The 17,358-nt window shown below is 37.1% G+C and overlaps 1 long non-coding RNA gene across 1 annotated transcript in view; it reads right to left on the bottom strand.

The window, feature by feature from the left end:
- Positions 1 to 1,533: 1,533 nt before the first annotated feature.
- The window catches only part of LOC122216989, a 34,513-nt gene continuing 18,688 nt past the window's right edge, over positions 1,534 to 17,358 (bottom strand). The window contains exon 3 of the long non-coding RNA XR_006201231.1: positions 1,534 to 1,673. This is a non-coding gene — a long non-coding RNA (uncharacterized LOC122216989). The remainder of the gene's footprint in view (positions 1,674 to 17,358) is intronic.

The following is a 17,358-nucleotide window of genomic DNA, read 5'->3' on the forward strand; positions in this document are numbered from 1 at the left end:
CTTTTTCCAATTCCCCTTGTTTTAGTACCCTTTATGTAGCATGTTTTTCATGTAAAATACAGGCATCCTAACTGTACCCTCACTGGATAATCCATCTCTCTCTCTTCCCCGCCTCTCATTTTACCTGTTTCTTTTTTCTTCCCTTTCCATTCAGGGCAGTACATGTATGGCGGCTATTTTGCTGGAAAGAGCATTACATTGTCAATTTTGTTTTAACATTTAAATGCTCAACCCGCATTCCTGTCTCTTTAGACATCATGTAAGAATGGTACACATTGGAGTTTTAAGATATCATTTCTTTTCTCCTCTCTCCACTCCTTGTCTCCAGCAGCCCTGTAAAATAGCTCATTGCTTTGCATTTCTCAACCATTCAAGTGTTTATAGAATCTAACGATCCCGATCTCTCACTTCCTTTTTATAAGCATGAAATGATAGCTGTATATGGCACAGTTCCCAGGGAAGCTGCATGGAAAGTGGCAGATGAGCCGATGGCAGGGTATGGAAAACAGCCGTAGGTATGCGCTTTTAAGGAGTTGTCCTATCAGCGCAACTGCCACGTTCAATGGCATAAGGATTGTTCAGCTTCGTTTTCTAGGAGAAAGGAAATTTGAAAGATGTATTTGAAAATTTCTCCGATCAATCTCCCTTTGAAATTCAGCGCACAGTAGCTCCATAGCAAAGAAAAAAAAAAGTGATGCCAAATGAATTAAACAGCTGAGGCCAAATGGGAAGAGAGGGCTACTGAGCAGGACAATTGTCCATGGGGAAGCAAAGCCAAATATGAATAGTAATTAGTAACTTAGTGTTCTGTACACATTAACCCACAAGAACAAGCCTTTAAGAAGGTGCTGGGGCAGGAAAACGTGGTTAATATCTATAAGAATCCTTCTAGCAGTAGATTTGTATTTCTTTAGGTTACAAGATTATATTAGCTGTATTGTTTCTGGGATTCCTGATGGAAAAGTCCCAGTGACTATAGTTGGATGTAAAGAGGCTCAGTCCAAAATTAGAATAACTGGGGTACAGTGGTTAAAAAGACCCTTGGATTGGATTCAGGGATGGAAATTACAGGTAGTGATCCAAGTAGGCACAGGGAGTGTGCAGTTGGGGTCCTGCTGTTAGGGAGGGAGAGATCAGGCAGTAGGCATTGACGAAATTCATGTATTAATGCCAGTAATTATATGCCAGGCCTAGTTCTAAGCACTTTACGTGATTTCTCTCATAGTCCTTATACAACTATGGAATGTGACTGTTGTCCCCACTTCACAGATGAAGAAACTGAGCATAGAGGATTTAAGTAACTTGCCTGAGGTTCACACAGGAAATAAGTGCCAGAGTCAAAGTTGAAATCTGTACTCTTAACTCCTACGTTGTCCTTCAGGTAGGCAAATAGCTTCAAAGAGACCTAGTCGAGCATCTAGAGAGTGACTCCCTCAGAGACTCGAGGTGGAGGTGTGTGAGTGAGGTTATCTGGGAAGCATTTGGTGGCAAGTAACAGCATACAATTTAAACACATTTATTGACTCAGTAACTGCAAGTTCAGAGTTAATTGTCATCGTCAAGGCTGAGTCCTGATTCATTTCTCTGTGATTCTTTGGGTTCTGTCCTCCTCTCAGTGATGGCTGGTAGAGAGGCAACTGCTACAATTTTGGATCTCCAATTGGCACAGAACTCTGGCTGGAAGAAAAGAAATAGCTGTTCTCTGATGCTGTCCCAGAGGAATGAGGAAGAGCTTCCTCAGATGGTTAGCGCAAACCTCTGCCTGTATCTTAGGACTCTGAACTCAGTCGCCTGCTCGCTGCTGATCTAGTCCCTGACAGGGGGCATAGGATTGCATGTGGACTGTTAGGGACTCAGGTGGGGCTAACTTTCCCGAGCCACATGAAGTTGGGGAGACAACTGGATATCTAAATAGAATTGCAGATCTCTGAAGGAAAGAAAGAGGGTGGGAGGGAGGTGGATGCCCACAGTGACTAGTCCAGAGAGGCTACATGTTGGTCTTGGGTCTATTGACTATCATATACATCCAGGGGCCCACCTCTTAGAACTGTTAAGTCAGGGAAGAGCTTGATTCAGAGCTCCGTTTCTTGGTTTAATATGTATTTTAGAATGGAGCTATAAATCAGGTGAATTAGATGCTGTGCCATTTTTCTCATCTGCCTAGATTTTCTGATCTCCCTTATGCTGGCCAAAACTGGTTTGAAGCAGTGGCCTTGGTGAAGCAAAGGTAGAAGTTCAAGTGGCCTTCCTATGACCAGTGGAGCCACGCTGATCATTACAAAATGAGGCTGAACATTCAGCACATAGAACTTGCTGGTCTGATCTACTTTCGATACCATATATAATACTCTCTTCCATTTGTTTTATTTCTCAAGATTTATTTTTCTCATTGGCTCCTGAGGCTTTATTTAGGGAGTGAAATTTTGTTGACTGATTTTAGGGTTTTTCCTAAACACAACTGTGAAGTTGGTAAAACGTTTCTTTGGTCCCCAGCATTGTGCTTTGGGCAATAGTGGCAAATACAGTGTCCCACACTGCCGCTCGCCTCCAGTTTCCATGGCAGACATCGGTCATTTGTCACGGTCCTCTTTCTTGCTGAGCATGGTTGTAGCTAGAAATTATTCTCCATTCAGTGCTCAAGGCGGCCATTGAAGAACTGGCACAAGTGGAAATTATTTCACATCCTTGCTCGGGGAACTCTGTGTCTGAGAGGAAGCATGGGAGAGCAGAGGAGCATTCTAGAACTATATATGAAACAAGTAACCCCGCTTTGACTCAGACATATTAGGAACCAGACAAGCTTGGGTTTGAATCCAGGCTTTGCCACTAACTAACTTGGCAAGTTTAGCTTACTTCTCTGAGCCTACTTCCTCTTTGTAAAGTGAGATTAATGATACCAATTTCCAAGGCTTTTTGGTAATATTAAATGAGATGGAATATGTACTAGTCTTACCAGATTGCTTGGCTCCCTGAATATGAGTTCTTGTTATGTGTTTATGAAAACCTAGACTAAGGGGACGATATGATGAATTTATTCTCAGTAGTGTGCAAAAATATTTGCATTTTTTCAAGAAAATCCCTTCAATAAAATGGATTAATTGTTGTAGAATTTTATGTTGAAATTAGGGATCAAATGCTTTGAGCTGGGGCTTCATTTTCTCAAACCCCTCAGACCATCCTTGGTTCTATCCAAAGACACGGCTTGATTCTAGTTTCTAAAATGTCAAACTTGGCAGAGACTAGTATTTTAGGGAATTACAGAGGGAGGAGAATCCATAATCTTTGCCCTTGAGGAAGTCAAACCAGAGGAACACAGTGACAAATAAACATACTGCAGAATACAAATAACTAAAGCCTGGAAATATACCCACATATGCTAAATTATAGCTCCATAAATGTATTCACATTTAAAATATCTGCAAAGACAGGCAGATCAATGGAATGGAATAGAATCTTAAGTAGGTCCAAATACTTCAGGGAATCTAGCGTGTGATAGAAGTGGCATTTTAAATCAGTGAAGAAAGGTAGATTATTTACTAAACAGTATTAAGAAACTTTTTAGCTATTGAGGGGAGAAACGGATCTGTATGCTTTAAATAGAAAATACAAAACTATAGAAATTTGATAAGGCGTCATGGAAAAAAAAAATTAAGTAACCTTAGGGTAAGACCTTCTCAAGTAAGAAACAATCTAAGTAGACATTTAAAAACAAGAGTGATAGAGATAAATTTTGCTACAAAATATTAAAACTTGTTTGGAAAAATGCAGTAATTAAAGGCGAAAGACAAAACTAAAAAATCTGTACATGTGCAATTGTGTTCCAAAAAGGCTTATACCAATTTTACCACACCTGCAATGCACATGTGCCTGTATCTTCAAAATGTATATACAGCGTTCTTTTTTTTCAACGTTTATTTATTTTTGAGAGAGAGTGAGAGAGAGTGAGCGCAAGCAGGGGAGGGGCAGAGAGAGAAGGAGACACAGAATCTGAAGCAGGCTCTGAGCTGTCAGCATAGAGCCCTATGTGGGGCTCAAACTCACAAACTGCGAGATCATGACCTGAGCCAAAGTCATTCACTTAACCGACGAAGCCACCCAGGCACCCCTACAGGGTTCTTATATATCAACAAGAAAAATATAAACAGATCTCATAAAATAGTCAAAGGATATGAGAAAGTTCAGAGGAAAAAAAATGTCTTTTTTAAGCACATGAAAAATCTTCAGTCTTATTCATAATTAAAGAAATATAAATTCAGAACAAAATACCCTTGTAAGGTGAGCAGGGCAGAGCAGACTTTATTATCTCAGAAGATTGTAGTTTGGGATACAGTTGAATATTTTGCTTACGATAAAACTATCAGTGACCAAGTTGAGATTCATCAGGATTTTTAATTCCAAATACATAGATAGCACTTCTATGTAAGCTATATACCAAGCTTATCCTACTTTATAAAGTGAAATAGTCACTATGACTTTTTCTGAAGTCAGGGCACAATAGCACTGAGAAGATGTGCATGTGAGGAATTATTGGATTTTTGTTTTCTACTTGTATTTCTTAAACATCACCAAGTACAAGATTACTAGAGGCAGCTTCTATGTATACATAACAGCTTGGATTTATGGTTTCAGGAAATAACATAGCAGGAAACTTAGTGACATGCCTTTAAAAAAGTTTTGTAGGCTGTCTATTTCAGTTTGAAAGAAGTAGGTCATGAGGGTGACCACAGATTTATCAAGAAACTTAAGATGTTTTTTATTTCATATGAAACTGTGCTTATCCCCAGATTCTTACAGTGATGGCATGAACTATATAGCTAAGGAAAAGCTCCTGATCCACCCATGTCGATGTTCAGGACTTATTTTAAGACTAAAGCTCGGGTTTGCAAGGACTCTGGGGTAGCTGTCCAACCTGATCACAAATGTTCTTATTCCCATGTACATCTTTCAGAAAGAAAATAGTTTCCTCAAATTCTGTTTGGATCCCAAAAGCTTGTAAGCAGACCCAGCCTCCACAGGTGATATAGTGCAATGGATGAGCTTGGTGCCATTGAACTGTAAAGTACCATGAAGAGTGTCTGAAAGTTGAAATTAACTTTTTATTAGCATGACACAGCTGTGGGCTGTTTCATCTTGTCAGAAGCAAATTTCTGGTTTTCTCTCACTCGCCTTTTCATAGACCTCACGTTGGTTCACCTCCAGCTATTCCTGCCGTCCTAACAGGCACTGTCCTGCTCCTTGTCAGCTTTTTCTGGTCCTACCGCTTCTTTATGTGGCTTTTTGATGTTTCAAAAGAAGCGTGGAATGTGATAGACTTTTCATTTTCAAATGTGCTTTTACTGGCTTTGATGCCATATAAGAGCAATAGCCTGGAAAGATTGGGTGAAGAAGAATTGGGGGACCAGCTCTTCCAAGGGCTGACTGAACAATCTCAGTGATGCAACATTTGGCTATCTACATCAGGAATGTGGGTTAAAACTAAGTCTTCACTTCTCCAGAATTTGCTAGCCACCCGCCAGGTTTGTTGCCAAGACACCTGACAAAATACAGACCTCCGGTGGTCAGACCCACACTAGATCTGAAATGTAATAATCCTTGATTTAGCAGTGTATCAGTGTGCATGTCCTTTTCTTAATTCTCTCTTCTGAATAATTAGAGTTAGGTACGCCATTCATGCCTTGTTATCTGTATACCTTGTCCGTCTCCATTTGGTCACCTGAATACGCATCTTGCTTTTTGCCTGTGCGTATTTAAAGCCATGACCTCTTGAAAGAAATAACCTGAAACAGCTGAGACGGTATGAACATTTGCTCTGTTATGCAGTTTTGATTTCTGGAACATCGTGTTTCAAATTGCGGTGGAAACAAAAGGCCTCTTTATGGCATTCGGTGAAAGTACATTTTGTTCTCAAAAGATTTGATGAGCCGAGATGCTCTACAAAGTCTCTTAAGGATTAGGATGGAACAACAGAAGAATAAAGATCTGACCTAAATTGTAAATATTTCTGGTTTTGGAATATCTGATTATTGAAATTTTCTGTGATGTTAGCAGCTTGGGAAAGAGAGAAGTATTGGGCTCTGCCTTGTAGGGCCACATCACATTTAATAACAGGGAAAACGTTACTCCCTAAAGAGCATAAAGATGTCTGCATTAACACCATTTGAGCTCCTTTATTTGAATAACTGTAATCTCACGCAGTAAATCCACCAAAAAGCCAAATTCACAATTAAAACTAGAGGCAAAATCAATGTGCCAAACTCATTGCAAGGACAACGGAGGTTTGATTGTCTCATATTTAGACTTGAACCATCACTTCTTAGGTTTTTCCAAATTCGTTGAATATTCTTGTCACCTTGGGAGCAATGGGTCATTTGTCTTGAAGGAATGCAAGAAGAATACACAACCGACAAGTTAAATGAAAGCACAATCTAATTACCTAAGGAAAATATACTCCATGTATTCAAATTACTCTTCTGTTCTGTAGGCATGATGAAAGAATATGATGTAAAGTTGAGATGAGAGTCTTGCCGTTCTTTTACTCCTTGCCGAAACTCTTTTAAAAGTGTTCATTTGGTGAATAAGTGATGTTAAAAATGACAGAAACTTAATAAACATAACAGGAAAATATGTTCTAGCACCAACTGTGAATTAGAACAGATTTGATAGTGAAGGCTATAACTCTTCAGAATATACCAGCACTGGAGCCCCTGGTCATTTTGTGTGACCTCACAAAGCACACAAGGATTTGTAAGTTCTAGGTTTCCCAGGGAAGAGACCCCTCCCTCACCTCGGTGGCTTTTTCCTTACTCATGAAAGCTGCCCAATAAAAAATCCTCTACGTGGTTGTATTCTTGAATTCAAGGGATAAGATCTGGTTGTATTCAGGCTTTTGTTGGATAAGTCTAAGTTATTTTAAAATTCTGTTTAACTAACATTTTAAAAACTGAGTTTCATGTTTATGGCAGATTGTCCAGTTGCTATATAGACTTTAAAGAGTTAGGCTTAGACATTTATAACTGGAAGTCTGGCCATTCACCTTGTGGAGTTAGTGATACAGAATATGAAATAAAATACCATAACTGTGGACAGGAATATCAATTGGAAATGATGTTCTGCTCTAAAAAATATGGAGACGATTATGCATTTGGGCTTTTGGTTCAGACTATTCCATGTTTAACAAGTGAGCTAGCCTGTTTTCCCTAAGTGCTTCTAGGAATTCCCTTCAAAGAAAAACACAAAGTTAGTAATATAAAAGAGTATAAGGACATTGGATAAAACCCAGAGGTCAAATATTTAAAACTAAAAATTAGCTAATTTAAAAATGGTCCAGTAAATTTTATTTAAAATGCTGCCCTTGAGATGTGGCTTATTCTATACGCTTTGAACATTTTAGGTTATATGTTGAAAAGTGACATTGACTTTCATTTCTAAAGGTGAATGTGCATTTCAGTCATGCTGTAATTTTGAAGACTGTGTCTAATATTTTGAGGGCTTTCTATATATGTTTTTATATCTTAAAAAAATATGTATTCTCATTGTAGATGATTCAAACAATGCTGAGTATACAAGAAAATGCTCTGCCTCTCTTCTGCCTTCTATCCTTCTTTTCTATATTCTGTCCTATAATTAGTGTTACACATCCTTGCTTCTTCTTCTCTGTGCCTTAGAATGTATTCATACACACCATGCTATATGCATACTTATGCCTACAAATACCTACATATTTTTAAAATACAGGGGATTAAATATATAAATTATTTTGTGACTTGTGACTCCCCCCCCCCCTTAAATATATTGCTATATTTTTCTATATTGGTCCATTTAGGTTCATTTCATTCTTCTTAATGGCCATATAATATTTTATGGCATGAATGTGCCATAATTTATTTAACAACTCCATTTTTGGTGATCATTAAGATTGCTTCTATTTTTTTAAAGCTGTTTGAAAGAATGATGAAATAAACATCAGTGTACATATATCTTTGTGAATTTAAAGGAGAATGTCTTTGGAATAGATTCCTAGAAATGGAAATGTTACATCAAAGGGCGTGTATACTTTAAGGCTAGGTAAATCCTCGTGGGGTTGATATTCAGCTGGTATGTATTGGGAAGACTGTTGCCAGGACATTATCAATTGGTTATACCTGGCATGTGGTTTGATGAGTCAAGGCCTGTGCCACATTAGATGTTAAATGCCTTGAATTTCATCCCTGAAATTGCCTTCCTAAAAGATTTCATTAATTTATACTCTTCCCAGAGGTGTAAAAGGACTTGCCTTCCTCACCCCCATTTAAGATGTCTGTAACTGTTGCCAATACGAGATGAGGAATTAAGAAGTGGAGCATTGCTTTTCAGTGGGTATAATATTTCAGCTACACAAGATGACTAAGTTCTAGATCTGCTGTACAACATTGTGTCTGTTAATGATGTTGTATTGTGTACCTAAAAATTTGTAAAGAGGGAAGATCTCATGTTAAGTGTTCTGACCTTAAATAAATTTTCTATTTTAAAACTTCATAGTTCCCTGATCACCAGTGAGGTGGTGTCTTTTCATAAGTTTATTGGCCAGTTTTGGTTCTTCTGGGAATTGTGTCTTTATTTGCTTTGTTTAATTTCTATTGGGTTGTTTGACTTTTCTTAACTGATGGGCAAATAATTTTTATATATGGTAGACATTAAGCTTTTATAAAATATGTTCTGGATGTTTCTCTCCATCCGCCGTTTATATCCAACCTTGTTTTTGGAGACTTTTGTTGTAAAGATATTTAAAAAAAGTTTTAAATATCTTTGAATCTCACTTTTCATGAGATATGATTGATATACAAAAAGCTGTATCCATTTAATGTATACAACTTGATGAGTTGGGAGATAAGTATATACCTGTGAAACCATCACCACAGTCCATGCCATAAACATATCTATCACCTCCAAAAGTTTTTGCCTGTCTTCCTTATTATTACTATTATTAGTGATAAGCACACAATATAAGAGTTATTCTCTTGGCAACTTTTTAAGTATATAATGTGGTGCTGTTGACTATAGGAACACTGTACAGTTGATCTCTAGGATTTATTCATCTTGCATAACTGAAATTTTGTACCCTTCGATTAGTAACTTCCCGTTTCCCTTTGCTCTCAGCCCCTGGCAGCTACCATTCCACTCTCTGCTTCAGTGAGTTTGACTATTTTCTATTTATCATATCATGGTATCATGTAGTATTTATCCTTCTGTATCTGGCTTATTTCACATTAGCATAGTGTCCTTTAGGTTCATCTCTTTTGTCGCAAATGGCAGCGCTTTCTTCTTTTTTCTTAAGGCTGAATAATGTTCCATTGTATGGGTATACCACTATTCATTAATTGATGGACATTTAGATTCCTCCATACCTTGGCTGTTGTGAACAACGCTGCAATGAACATGGAAGCAGATACCTCTTCAGGACCTTGATTTCAATTCCTTTGGATATATATCTATATAACCAAACGTGGGACTGCTGGATCATATGGTAGTTCTGTTTTTAATTTTTTTGAGGAAACTTCATACTGTTTTCCATAGTGCCTGAACAAATTTACATCCCCACCAACAGTGCAGTAGGGTTCCCTTTATCCCAAACTTTGTGAACACTTTTAAAAAATACATCCATTCTAACAAATGTGAGGTGATATCTCATGGTGGTTTTGATCTGCATTTCCCTGATGATCAGTGATATGTTAGTTTTTTTATGTACCTGTTGACCATTTGTACGTCTTCTTTGGAAAAATGTCTATTCAGGTCTTTTGCCCATTTTTAAATTAGGTTATTTGGTTTTTTACCAATTTTACCAAATTGATTCTTAAGAGTTCCTTATATATTTTGGAATACTAACATGGCTTACAGGTATATTTCACATTGCATAGTTGCCTTTTCATTTTGTTGATTGCTTCCTTTGTTGTGCAGAAGCTTTTTACTTGCATTTCTACATACCTATAGTGAACTATCCAAAAAAGGAAATTAAGACAACAATCCCATTTACCATGGTATAAACATTAAATTACTTTGGAATAAACTTAACCAAAGAGGTGGAAATCTTGCCCATTAAAAACGATAAACTGGCTAAAGAGATTAAAGCAGATCATCATGGAAAGATATTCCATGTTCATGGATTGGAAGAATTAATATTATTCAAATGTTCATATTACCCAAAGTGATCTACATATTCATGCAATCCCTATCAAAATCTCAATGCATTTTTTATAGAAACAGAAAAAAAAATCCTAGAATTCATATGAAACCATAAAAGATTCTATCTAGCCAAAGCTATTTTTAGTAAGAAGAACAAAGCCAGAGGCATCATACTTTCTGATTTCAAAGTATATTACAAAACTACAGTAATCGAAACAATATGGTACTAGCATAAAAAGATGTATAGACCCCTGGAACAGAATAGATGCACCCCTCCGAAACCCACGCATGTATATTTGATGTTTAATAAAGATACCAAGAATACACAATGATGAAGTGATACTATTGACAGTCCCTTCAATAAATTGTGGTGAGAAAATTGGATATACACATGCAAAAGAATGAAATAGGACCCTTCTCTGACACCATACACAAAAATTAACTCAAAAAGGATTAGAGACTTAAATGTAAGATCTGAAACTGTAAAACTTCTAAAGGAAAAGGTCAGAGAAAAGTTTCTTGACATTGGTCTTGGCAATGATTTCTTGGACATGAACCAAAGGACAGGCAACAAAGTGAAAATAGACACATGGGACTATATCAAACTAAAAAGCTTTTGTATAGCAAAGGAAACAATCAACAAAATGAAAAGGCTTTTAATTTTAACAAGCTCTAAATTGTCAGTTTTTCTCTAAGGAAAAATGATTTTTCTTTTTTTGTTTTATGGTTTACTTAGGGAAGCCTTTTACATTCTGAAATTATATAAATATTCCCCTGTATTTTCCTCTAACACATGCACATACAAATTTAATTCTTTAATCCATCTGCAATCTGTAAAAGCCGTGTGCAATACTGCAGCTCTCATTGTGGAACTTAACTTGTTCCCTTACAAATAGATGACTTTCTCCTATGTCAATTATTGAATAGCTCATGTTCCCCACTAATTTGAAATATCAACTTCATTATAAATTTTATAACTAGGATCCTCATTATATGTGAGTGTGCTTCCAAACCATATTCTATTCTATTGGCTTGTTTTGTATTTCTGCATGATACTATACTATATTAATTAGTAGAATATTTTAGTATGTTTTGCTATCTGATAGGGCAATATCTCCAGGTGCAGTATTAATTTAGACTTTCTCTTGATTTAATTCTGTCTTCATAGCCCAATTCTGAAAACATTATTTTTGCTTTTTTCCAATATGATCATATTTTATAGCTTTTTGGTCTTATTCAACTGTCACTAATGCTTAATACTTTTTCTTGTTTTACTTGTTTAACTGGTACTATGGGGCATAAGGTGTCACTTCTTTCCCTCTGAGTTTTTTATTAGTTGAGACATTAATAATTATTCTTTAGGTGATAAGTTGCAGGCAGGAACGTTTTCACAAAATATGGTTTCCTTAGTTTTAATGTTTAGGTTTACCTCTTTTTTTTTTTTTTTTTTTTTTTTTTTTTTTTACCCGGTATATAATATTACATTGTATGAATGTTCCATAATTTACTTAACCACTCCCTTTTTGGTGATTGTTATGATTGCTTCTTTTTTCCCCTTGATGGGAAAAACATGCATCAGTGTACATGCATTATTATGTCCTTAAAATGAGAATTTCTTTGGGATAGATTCTTAGAAATAGGATTGTTGAGTCAATGAAGTAAATATATATGTTATATTACTAATGGAATACTAATGAAATAAATGTCCATGTTATGTTAAAGACAATTGCAATTAAATTTAGAATGACAAAGATTTTTCTGCCCCCCTCCATCCTTCCTTTCAGAAACCACTTCCCAAATAACAAGGAGGAAGGAACAGAAAGACACAAACACTTTTCTCTATGAAACTAGGAGATACCTGGAACCCAAACCATACTATTTTGGGGATCGACAGGTGGCAGGGCAGTAGAAACTGAGTTGCCAAAGATGAGGAAGACAATACTGGCATAGAGAATGGTGACAAAAAGAAAGCTGAGTCCCAGGAAGGCTTGGAGGAGCCACAGGAGAGCTGAGCCAAAGTGGCTTTGGACTTCGGGACCCAGGCAACGTAGAACATGGAGTAAGATCTGGCCTGAACACAGGAGGATGAAGCGACTGATGAGATACCCCACCATCTCCCCCCACTGGGTTCCTGGAATGCCTGCCGTCTGCTGCCCAGAGAGGAGGTGTCTTCCTCAGAGGGAATCATTCCAGGAGAAAAGACTTACTGAGAAAAGTATCTGAAGTTATGTATGCATCGATGCCTCCACTAAAGTCCAGATCTGTGTGTTTCTCCACTTAGATTTTCTCTAAGCATCTCACAATCCAAATCCCAGCTCTATTTTTTCATCGTAAATCTTCTCTTCATACAAGTGTCCTATCCTAGTGGCAATTATGCCATCTAGTTAGTGCCCCAAGCCAAAAACATTGAGTGGTCATTGATTCCCTCTCTCTACTTCTCCATGGTATAGCCTGATAATTTTTACTGCCTGAGACTCGTCCATGTCTCTGTAGTCTTCACAACTCCTGCTTTATGTTACAGCATCTCTTCCCAGGCTGACTACAATGGTAACCTTGAGCCTAGTCTCCACCCTTTACTCTGGCATCATTAAACCTATCCTCTGCAGCCTGCAGGTTGTTCTATCTAAAATGAAAATCTTGTCATCATCTCCAGCCCTCCTTAGAACCTTTTGTGCTGACATTACCTTCTCACTAACCATGTCTCCTCCCTCAGCCCAAAGCAATGGTTGTAAAAGTTTGTTGTAAATGGTTGTAAAAAATGGTTGTAAAAGCAATGTATGCATCAGCATACATTGAATAAATGCATCTTCCTGGGCCCCTCCCTAAAGATTTTGACAAATCACTCCGGCGATTGTCTGTAAATGTTATTGGATCACACCAAGAAACACTAGGCTAGAGAATCTTGTCTAAATTCGTTAACCTGACACGTGTGGCCTTCATGTCCTTTATATGTGCCCTGACTCCTGCCCACCATTTGTCTTCTGACTTCGCATTCTGTTCCAGGGTAATCAAGCTTTATTTCCCCTGATCATATAATTTTGTTTCATGTCTTCAAACATGGGGACCTGTCTTGCTTGTTCAGGACTTCAGTGTCTAGCTCAGTTCCAGGTACATGACACAGGGGTTCTTAACCCAGAGTAAATGAATCAGAATCTGTGAAATCCCTGAAATTGACATGCAATTTTGTGCATTTGAGAGTGTGTGTATGTGTCATATTTTTTCTAAGAAGAGTGTCATCGGATTCTGAAAGTGGACTGGGAGCCTTAAAAGGAGGTTAAGGGTTACTAGTGGAAACATCGGATAAGAATTTGTTCAATTTGCAAAATCGATTAGAGCAATTAATTTTTCCTCAGGCTGACATATTTGACTAGTATGTGTGTATTTGTTTGTGTTTATGTATAAAAGAGAGGGGATAAACCCCATATGGTTCATTTAGATGAAAGTAAGTGTTGTTCACTAGTAGTTTTAATGGCATCTCTTTATTCTAAGTGAACTAATGCATATTTTATTAAAAAAATTTTTTTTTTCAACGTTTATTTATTTTTGAGACAGAGAGAGACAGAGCATGAACAGGGGAGGGGCAGAGAGAGAGGGAGACACAGAATCTGAAACAGGCTCCAGGCTCTGAGCTGTCAGCCCAGAGCCCGACGCGGGGCTCAAACTCACGGGCAGTGAGATCATGACCTGAGCCTAAGTCGGACGCTTAACCGACCGAGCCACCCAGGCGCCCCAAACTAATGCATATTTTAGAATAAATCATGAAAAATACTTGCATATGTCAGCTATCCATAATAGAACAAAAGTTTGTTTTGTTTTTAATATAGAGTCCCTGGTAATTAACTCTGCTTTTCCCCTCAGTGTGTGGACTAACAGGATTGATTGTTTTGATTGACTTAACTCTGTTCCAGATCAATAAATGATACAATTGGCTTTTCCCACCCCTTCATTGACTGAATCAACTGACTGTTTTGGTTCCAAAAAGAAAGCCTCATGCCTTTAATCCATATCTTCCCTGTTGGAGTCTAGTTAGTCTGTGTTAGAGTTTCAGTTCAGGAACATTGAGTTTTGTGTCAATGAATTTTCTAATTTTGTTGCCTTGGAACAATCTCCCTGTCTTTTCCCCAGTGACTTAAAATTACCTAGTCAATCTTAGCTTTTTCAACATGTGCTGGTGCTGGGTATCATTCAGACTTCCCTATGAACAGCATTTGAAAAATTAGTGGTTGGTGTAAAAAGTGATGAGATGTGATGTTCTAATTAGAACGATAAATTAAGAGAATAGGGTTAGTAAGGTACTCCCCTGCATGCCTTCTTCATTAGTATTACATATTTAAATGTAATTTATCAGTCATTTCATTTAAAACTAAAAACTAATGAGTTAGAAAAAAAAATTTGTTAATGCGTATTTTATTGCTGAGAGACAGACAGAGCATGAGGAGTCAGGGGCAGAGACAGAGGGAGACACAGAATCTGAAGCAGGCTCCAGGCTCCAAGCTGTCAGTACAGAGCCCGATGTGGGGCTCGAACCCACAAACCGCAAGATCATGACCTGAGCCGAAGTCAGACCTTAACCAACTGAGCCACCCAGGCATCCTAAACTAGTGAGTTTTAGTTCCAGATATTTGGTAAATACTAAAACTTGATGTTTAATAAAGAAAGTTCAAAATATGTAGTGAGTTTGTTAACCACATACCAAAATGAGTAGATTTGTCATATTTATGTTGTTTATTAAATACTTCAAATTTTAAAGTTTTAGATTACAGTAAAATTGAGAGGAAGATATAGAGATTTCCCATGCACCCTCTGCCCCCACACATGCATAGTGTCCCCCATTATTGACATCACTCACCAGAATGGTACATTTTTAGCAAGAAAGAACCCACATTGACACATAATCACCCCAAGTACATAGTTTATTTAGGATTCATTCTTGGTGATGTATATTTAATGGATTTGGACAAATGTATAATGACATATCCATTATTATAATATCATACAGAGTATTTTTACAGTCCTAAAAGTCCTCTGTTACCTGTTTATCTCTCCCTCCTGCCCTGGCAACATTGATCTTTTTCTTTTCTCCACAGTTTTGTCTTTTCCAGAGTGTCATATAGTTAGAATCATATAGCATGTAGACTTTTCAAATAGACTTCTTTTACTTACTTACTAGTAGTTTGCATTTAGGATTCCACCATGTCTTTTCATGGCTTGATAGCTCATTTCTTTTTGGTGCTGAATAGTACTCCATTTTCTGGATATACCATGGTTTATCCATTCACTGACTGAGGGACATCTTGGTTGCTTCCTAGTTTGGACAATTAGGAATAAATTTTCTATAAACATCCATGTTCAGGTTTTTGTGTAAACATAAGTTTTCAACTCCTTTGGGTAAATAGCAAGGATCACAACTACTGGATTACATGGTAACAGGGATGTTTCATTTTGTAAGAAACCACCAAAGTGTTTCCTAAAATGGCTGTATCATTTTGCATTCCCACAAGCAATGTATGAGAGTTCCTGTTGCTCAATATCCTTATCAGCATTTGGCATTGTCAGTGTTTTGGATTTTGGCCATTCTAATAGATATATAGTGGTAATTCCTTATTTTAATATTCATTTTATTGATGACAAATGATGTGGAGCATCTTTTCATATGCTTATTTGACATCTGCATATCATCTTTGGTGAAGTGTCTGTAAAGGTCTTTGCCCATTTTTAATTAGGTTGTTTCCTTTCTTATTGTGGAGTTTTAAGAGTTAGGTAAGTTCTTTTTTTTTTTAAATTTTTTTTTCAACGTTTTTTATTTATTGTTGGGACAGAGAGAGACAGAGCATGAACGGGGGAGGGGCAGAGAGAGAGGGAGACACAGAATCGGAAACAGGCTCCAGGCTCCGAGCCATCAGCCCAGAGCCTGACGCGGGGCTCGAACTCACGGACACGAGATCGTGACCTGGCTGAAGTCGGACGCTTAACCGACTGCGCCACCCAGGCGCCCCAGGTAAGTTCTTTATCAGATATGTGTTTTATAAATATTTTCTATTAGTCTATGGTTTGTTTTCTAATACTCTTGACATTGTCTTTTACTGAGTAGATTTAAAAAATATTTTAATGAAGTCTAGCTTATAAATCTTTTATGGATTATGTCTTTGGTGTTATATCTAAAAAGGAATCACCAAACCCAAGATCATCTAGATTTTCTCCTATGTTATCTTCTAGGGGTTTTATAGTTTTGCATTTTACATTGAGTTTAACAGGTTGAGTTAATTTTTGTGAAGGGGTAAGGTCTGTGTCTAGATTAATTTTTTTTTTTTTTTTTTGCATATGGATGTCCAGTTGTTCCAGCACCCTTTATTGAATAAACTATCTTTGCTTCATTTTATTGCTCTTCTTTGTCAAAAATCAGCTGGCTATATTTATGGAGGTTTGTTTATGTTCTTTTCAGATTCCTTGTTTCTCCCTATACTCATTGTTGAGCTAGACATGATGCCCTCCTGGAATCCATATGCCAATCTATTTTGTAGGGGCAAAGCAAGAAATAAGTAGATAAGTAATAATTCTTTCTACCTGAACTCAGTCACCTAAAAGATATTGGAAGGACTGTTCATCTTTTATTTTCTAATATCACAAAATAGTAAAATATTATGTTGGCCTCTTCCTTTTCTGTTTCTCTCTATTGGTATCCCCTTAGTGATGTTAACTTTGATGCAGGTGGGCCTAAAATCATACCCAAGGGGAACTGGAAGGAATTGGGTACTGTCTTAAGAAAGGACTATCAAAAGGGGGATTCCTTTTTATTATATCTGAAGATTCAAAAAGTTAGTGTAAATATACATATTCTATTATTTGTTGTGAACATTAAATTCCTTTGTTCTATGTGTTTCACTATATTGGCTGCTATAGAATAAAAATTAAGTTTTGGCTGGAGTAATTCTGAGAAAATGACTATTGCCTTAAAATCTGTTCTAGTGATCCATAAGTCTCAAGTATGAAGGTACAAATGAGATGAGAAGTCTGAACAAATTATGAAGACCCCTTGGGAGCATCCTATTCAACTGAGAGTTCCTTGAAGTTAGGGATTGGTAGTATGTCATGTATCTCTAACACCTGGTTCAAATTCTGCTATATATTTGGTGCTCAGTAAATACTTAAATGACTAGAAGGATAAAAGAAAGAATACATGAAATGATTTCCTCAAAGAGA

The sequence above is a fragment of the Panthera leo genome, chromosome B1 (assembly GCF_018350215.1).
Source record: "Panthera leo isolate Ple1 chromosome B1, P.leo_Ple1_pat1.1, whole genome shotgun sequence".
NCBI classification, from domain to species: Eukaryota; Metazoa; Chordata; class Mammalia; order Carnivora; family Felidae; genus Panthera; species Panthera leo.